General features: G+C 45.6%; 1 pseudogene; it reads right to left on the bottom strand.

The window, feature by feature from the left end:
* Nucleotides 1-717: 717 nt before the first annotated feature.
* On the bottom strand, nucleotides 718-6,742 carry LOC124026101 (annotated as a pseudogene).
* Nucleotides 6,743-7,095: the final 353 nt, after the last annotated feature.

Below are 7,095 nucleotides of genomic sequence, written 5' to 3'. Positions count from 1 at the left end.
ACTCTGTTTTTCCAGCCTGGTCTCATAGACTACACGTAACATAGTAAATGTAAATCCAGATTTCGAAAACACTCAATTTATTATAATATGTTACATTTGGTATGGTTACATAAGACAGAAGGCTACTTATGACAAAAACAAAAGTAGAGTGGTTGGTCAGGTTGGGTAGGTGTAAAAAACATGAACATCAAGCAACCCAAAGGTTGTGTGTATGAATAACATCACAGACAATTTTAGAATTTTATCTAATTCGCAACTTTGGAACTACTGACCAATTTTTTGCAACTTTGCAACCATTTAGCATGTTAGCTAACCCTTCCTTAACATAACCTTAACCCTAACCCGCTAACATTAGCATTAGCCACCTAGATAACTTTGGCCTCAACAAATTAGAATTCATAACATATCATATGTTTTGCAAATTCGTAACATATTGTACGAAATGGAAGATGGACATCCACAAATGAATAGCATGCCAAACGTTACATATCATACTATTTGGAGTGTCACGGATATAAGTTTACTATATTACGTCTTACACCCTGAGTCCAGGTTGGTATTTCATTCTGTTTCTCCTCTTTCTATTTATTGTGTACAGGCAACAAACAAAAATGCATGCATTCACATAAATATTGTTGTAGATTCACACTTTTACATTTGAAGTTAAATCAGCACAATTGAAACAAGAAAGTTTACTGTCCGTCCGTCTATTTACTACTATGTGAACATGTGGCTGGCCTGCTGTGTGACTCTGATAAAGGTGGTCCTGCGACTGAGCTCCTTCAGTTTGGCAGCCCTACGTAGTGCAGGTGGGAGCGCAGACCACCCAGAATGTCCCTGATGGTGCCTCTACATCCCCCCTGCACGGCACCTCCACCGTCCTGCCCTCTGATGCTCTGCAGGAGGAGAGGGGTATGGGGGAAGACTTGTCAATAAATCTATGGTCTTTCCATTGGGTTAATCAGGCACATTGATTTCTTAGGTCTTGACATCATCTACAGTTTTGTACTAAACAGACCAGAGCTAACTACTAAATTAACATTTTGAAGGAAATGTGTGTGTAAGTTACTGTACTTGAAAACTGAAAGGATACTGTATTTCTATAGTGTGGGCGGAAGGTAGGCTAGGCAGGGGTTCCCAACTAGGGGTACAAGGACCCCAGGGGTACTTGAGAAGACTCATGAGACCATAGGCCTTCTGGTAAATGCACAAGGGGGTACTTCAGGGGTACCCAGGCAGAGCTAAATTCAGTTGGTGGTACAGTAAACCGAAGAAGGGCTGGGAACCACTGGCCTAGCGGTTAGATCATTGGACCATTAACCGTAATGTTGCTACTTTGAATCCCCACCCCCCAGCAAGGTGAAACAATCTGTTGAGGTGCCCTTGAGCAAGGCACTTAACACTCATTTCTCCAGGGCCCTGGCTTTTCTGACTCCCTCTCCGAGGGCGTCTCAGGGAGAAACGGATATAACCCCCCATGTGTAAGACAGGACAGATATAAGCACCCACCTAATGAGTACTGTTTTACCTGTACTCTGCCACTCCCCCTACGTGTTTCTTCATGGCCGTGTCAGAGCTCATCCCATAGAACAGCTGGACCTTTCTGCCATTCTTCTCAATGACCTCCCGGCACACTGGTCGTGGCCAGCCAGCATGCCCCCAGCATCACAAAATCAGCTCCAGCGCCTAGAATCACACACACACAACACTGTTGAGAGAGGGTCAGGCAAGGCAGTATTTTTGAGTGACGAAACACAATGCATGCGTTCCAAATGCATCCCATTACCAATATAGTGCACTACAATGACCAGGCACCATAAAGAATAGGACACACACACACAATGTCACTATGATAGTATGATTTATCAAACCAGGACTCACCAAATGCCTTAGCCACATCACCAGGACAGCTGCATCCGCCATCCTGGTGAGATAAAACAAAACATATTGAGCAAACATTGTGGGACCGTTCAGCGGTTTAATCTCTCAAAGGGAAAGCCAGGCGTAACCTGAGCTCCAGCACCTTTAACCCCTGGGTTCGTTCAGATAGGAATGTTGTGTAGATACATGTAGTGTGCAGGTGCGTTACACCCTCCTGAATCTGACCCAAGAGGTCAGAATGTCAGAAGGTTCTTGAGGTCAGAGGTCACTCACTGAGATGATGTGAGCCTTCAGGCCGTGGGCGGAGTCTGCACACTCTATGACAGCACTGAGCTGGGGGTATCCCCACTCCCGTCTTAATGCGCGTCGTACACACAGAACCTAGAGGGGAATCATGACGTGTCAGTTTGTCAGGAGCTGAAATGCACTCAGCTGAAGTATTGTTCTCTCTTGAAGGAGCCCTGGTGAACTCATGACTCCATAGAGTGCTCTACTTATAGAGCACTATGTAGAGGAAGAGGGTGCTAGAGTAACAGACAGAGTAACAGAGTAACATAACAGGGTAAAACAGACAGAGTAACAGAGTAACATAGAGTAACAGACAGAGTAACAGACAGAGTAACCGACAGAGTAACATACTTGGAGTACCAGACAGAGTACCAGATGGAGTAAACAGAGTACCAGACAGAGTACCAGAAAGAGTACCAGACCATAGACAGAGTACCAGACAGAGTACCAGACAGAGTACAGACAGACAGAGTAACAGAGTACCAGAGATAACAGACAGAGTACCAGACATAGTAACAGACATAGTAACAGAGTAACAGACTTAGTGCCAGAGTAACAGAGACCAGAGCAACAAGCCTGTATAGAGTAACAGACAGAGTAACAGACAGAGTACCAGAGTACCAACATAGAGTAACAGACAGAGTAACAGAGTAACAGACAGAGATGGAGTACAGACAGAGTACCAGATGAGACAGAGCAACAGACAGAGAACAGACAGAGAACAGACAGAGTACCAGACAGAGTATCGACAGAGTACCAGACAGAGTAACAGACATAGTAACAGAGTAACAGACTTAGTGCCAGAGTAACAGACAGAGTAACAGAGTACCAGACAGAGTAACATGGACAGAGTAACAGACAGAGTAATAATAATGGGAGTACCGGAGTACAGACAGAGCAACAGACAGGAGTAAACAGACAGAGTACCAGACAGAGTAAGACAGACAAAGTACCAGAGTAACAGACAGAGTAATGACAAAGTACCAGACAGAGTAACAGAGCACCTAACAGAGTAACAGACAGAGTAACAGATAGAGTAAAACAGACAGAGTAACAGACAGAGTAACAGACAGAGTAAGAGACAGTACCAGGAGTACCCAGTACCAGACAGAGTAACAGAGCAACAGAGTAAACAGAGTAACAGACAGGGTGGAGTAGAGATGGAGTACTAGAGTAACAGACAGAGCAACAGACAGAGCAACAGACAGGCTAACATACAGAGCAACCAGATTAACAGACAGAGTAACAGACAGGGCAACAGAGTAACAGATGGAGTACCAGAGTAACAGACAGAGTAACAGAGACAGATGGAGTAACAGAGTAACAGATGGAGTAACAGATGGAGTAACAGACAGAGTAACAGAGTAACAGATGGAGTAACAGAGTAACAGATGGAGTAACAGAGTAACAGATGGAGTAACAGACAGGGTAACAGAGTAACAGATGGAGTATCAGAGTAACAGACAGGGTAACAGAGTAACAGATGGAGTAACAGACAGAGTACCAGAGTACCAGACCCACCTGGCCCAATACCCACTTTAATGATGTCAGCCCTGCCAGGATCAGCTCCTCCACCATCTCTCCTGTCACCACGTTGCCAGCCTGACCACAGTTAGAGACACAGACAGACACACAGACAGACACACAGACAGACATAGTCATAGCATTTAGAATCCCTATACTGCTACCAAACCAACTCACTACCAAACAGGTGATAGTTTAACATTGCATGGCACATCACATTGCACATGTAAGAATATTTGCAGTAATTGAAATGACATAAGCAAATGAAGTCTTGGAAAGCTGATCAGCTGTGTGTTAACTTGATGGAACGGCCTCACCATGATAGTGTGTTGGGGAAACCTCCCCCTGACGGTTTTGACAAACACAAAGTGTTCAGAGTAGGCCGTTGGCAACGTCCAGACAGACAAATCTGATGTCAGAGACGGCCTCCAGGACGCTGCACAGCTTCTCCAGGTCGGCTTGACTGCCTGAACTGGACCGCTACGTGCCGAGGGGGACGGGGACGGGCGCAGTGTGAGAGAACAACCAGGGTTGGAAGGATGGAGGTGCTACCGTAGAAATAGAATCATTAGGAACGGGTCTGGAGCCTCTGATTTGACTGGTAAACTCATGGGGGAAACTCAAAATGGCTACCAGTTATGGCATCATTGACTTTAAAGGGGTGGCCGTTCTAGTGATTATATTTCTATGGGTGATACTATAAGCACTCCCATAACAAATCAGAGCAATGGTCCTTATAAGCGTTAGAAACATTACCATGGGCCACCCACTATTTCCATAACAACTCCTGAATTCAATACATTATTCAAACCCTGGGGACACCACTGTTGCATGAGGTCATGAAAATGCTGTATGAAGACAATTCTAGCTGTCCTCCAAACATTGTTGTCTGGGATTATTACAAACCTCCAAACATTGTTGTCCAAACATTGTTGTCTGGGATTATTACAACCTCCAAACATTGTTGTCTGGGATTATTACAAACCTCCAAACATTGTTGTCTGGATTATTACAAACCCAACATTGAAGCTGTCTGGGGATATTACAAACTCAAAACATTGCTGTTCGGGATTATTACAAACCTCCAAACATTGTTGTCTGGGATTATTACAAACCTCCAAACATTGTTGTCTGGGATTATTACAACCCAAACATTGCTGTCTGGGATTATTACAAACCTCCAAACATTGTTGTCTGGGATTATTACAAACCTCCAAATATTCTTGGAAACTTGGCTGCAAAAACCTTCCACTCCTCCACAGTGTAGTGCTCTGGCTGGCGGTGAAGAGAGTTTGCTGAGGAGAATGTAGAGAAACAAGAAGAACGGAAATTCACCGCTGCTACTTAGTCCTCTGGCAACTGACCTTTTACAGGTCATCACCCTGGCAACCCTTTTACAGGTCATCACCCTGGCAACCCTTTTACAGGTCATCACCCTGGCAACCCTTTTACAGGTCATCACCCTAGCTACTCTTTCACAGGTCATCACCCTGGCAACCCTTTCACAGGTCATCACCCTGGCAACCCTTTCACAGGTCATCACCCTGGCAACCCTTTCACAGGTCATCAGGTTGTCAAGACTTCACTGAAGCAGACCTGGGGATGACTGGACTTGTTGTTGTTGTCGTTGACAGAGAATCAACAGAACCACTGGAGTTTTTCCTGGTCTGGTCATGTGGTCAGTAGAAACTCCCTGACCTTTACCATGGCATGTGTCCAGGTCTGATCATGTGGTCAGTAGAAACTCCCTGACCTTTACCATGGCATGTGTCCAGGTCTGTGACCAGGTCTGATCATGTGTCCAGCAGTGTTTCCATACTACCCTTTCACACCTAGACAAAAGGAACACCTATGTGAGAATGCTATTAATTGACTACAGCTCAGCGTTCAACACCATAGTCTCTTCAAAGCTCATCGCTAAGCTAAGGACCCTGGGACTGGATTCTGGACTTCCTGACGGGCCGCCCCCAGGTGGTAAGGGTAGGTAACAACACATCCAACACGCTGATCCTCAACACAGGGGCCCCTCAGGGGTGCGTGCTCAGTGCCCTCCTGTACTCCCTGTTTACTCATTGACTGCATGGCCAGGCACGACTCCAACACCATCATTAAGTTTGCTGATGACACAACAGTGGTAGGCCTGATCACCAACAACGATGAGAGGGAAGAGGTCAGAAACCAACAAACTAACATGGTCCAAGCACACCAAGACAGTCGTGAAGAGGGCACAACAAAACCTATTCCCCCTAAGGAAACTTGGCATGGGTCCTCAGATCCTCAAAAGGTTTTACAGCTGCACCATCGAGAGCATCCTGACTGGTTGCATCAATGCCTTGTATGGGAACTGCTCGGTCTCCGACCGCAAGGCACTACAGAGGGTAGTGTGTACAGCCAAGTACATCACCGGGGCCAAGCTTCCTGCCATTCAGGACCTCTATACCAGGTGGTGTCAGAGGAAGGCCCTAAAAATTGTCAAAGACTCCAGCCACCCTAGTCATAGACTGTTCTCTCTGCTACCGCACGGCAAGCGGTACCGGAGCACAAAGTCTAGGTCCAAGTGGCTCCTAAATAGCTTCTACCCCCAAGCCATGAGACTCCTGAACAGCTAATCAAATGGATACCCAGACTATTTGCAAATCAATTTAAGTTGATTTGACTATTGACCAGAGCCATGTGGGACTAGGGTGCCATTTTGGAAAAGGGTGCCATTTCGGGAAAGGGTGCCATTTGGGAATAGGGTGCCATTTTGGGAATAGGGTGCCATTTTGGGAATAGGGTGCCATTTTGGAAAAGGTTGCCATTTTGGAAAAGGTTGCCATTTGGGAATAGAGTGCCATTTGGAATGCACAATCCCAAACGGTACAGTGCTAACCTTGCTGAGGACCTGTGCCATCTCAAAGGTACCCGTGGTGTCCATGTTGGCAGCGATGATGGGGATGCCATGGTAACTCTGTTTGGAATTACGGAATGTGAAAGTCCTCCTTAGGTCCACCTGTGAGGAGGGGAGCACAGTAACAATAAATAATCCTAGTGTATCCCAAATGGGACCCTATTCCCTATATAGTGCACTACTTCTGACCAGAGCCCTATGTGCACTACATAGAGAACAGAGGGTGCCATTTTGGGACGCAAGCCAATAAATCACACATTTTATTAATGAATGCCTATCAAAACACCAAAAGGTACAAATGCACATCATAAAAAGTAAGAATGGAAGAGGAAACCACACAGGCATTTAGCATTAGAAGTTGTGGGTATACTGCCTGAAGTCAGGACAGTTGACATAACATGAGAGGATTGGGAAGACCAGTTAAGTTGTGGTAATGTATAACATACGGGTGATGTTAGCTGGATTTGCCCCCAGAGTGACGGCCTGTATTGAAACTATTTGAGGGTTTAAAG

The sequence above is a fragment of the Oncorhynchus gorbuscha genome, unplaced genomic scaffold (genome assembly GCF_021184085.1).
Source record: "Oncorhynchus gorbuscha isolate QuinsamMale2020 ecotype Even-year unplaced genomic scaffold, OgorEven_v1.0 Un_scaffold_2591, whole genome shotgun sequence".
Taxonomy (NCBI): domain Eukaryota; kingdom Metazoa; phylum Chordata; class Actinopteri; order Salmoniformes; family Salmonidae; genus Oncorhynchus; species Oncorhynchus gorbuscha.
Note: the sequence above shows the minus strand (reverse complement) of the source record. Positions and strands in the feature narration are given on the sequence as shown.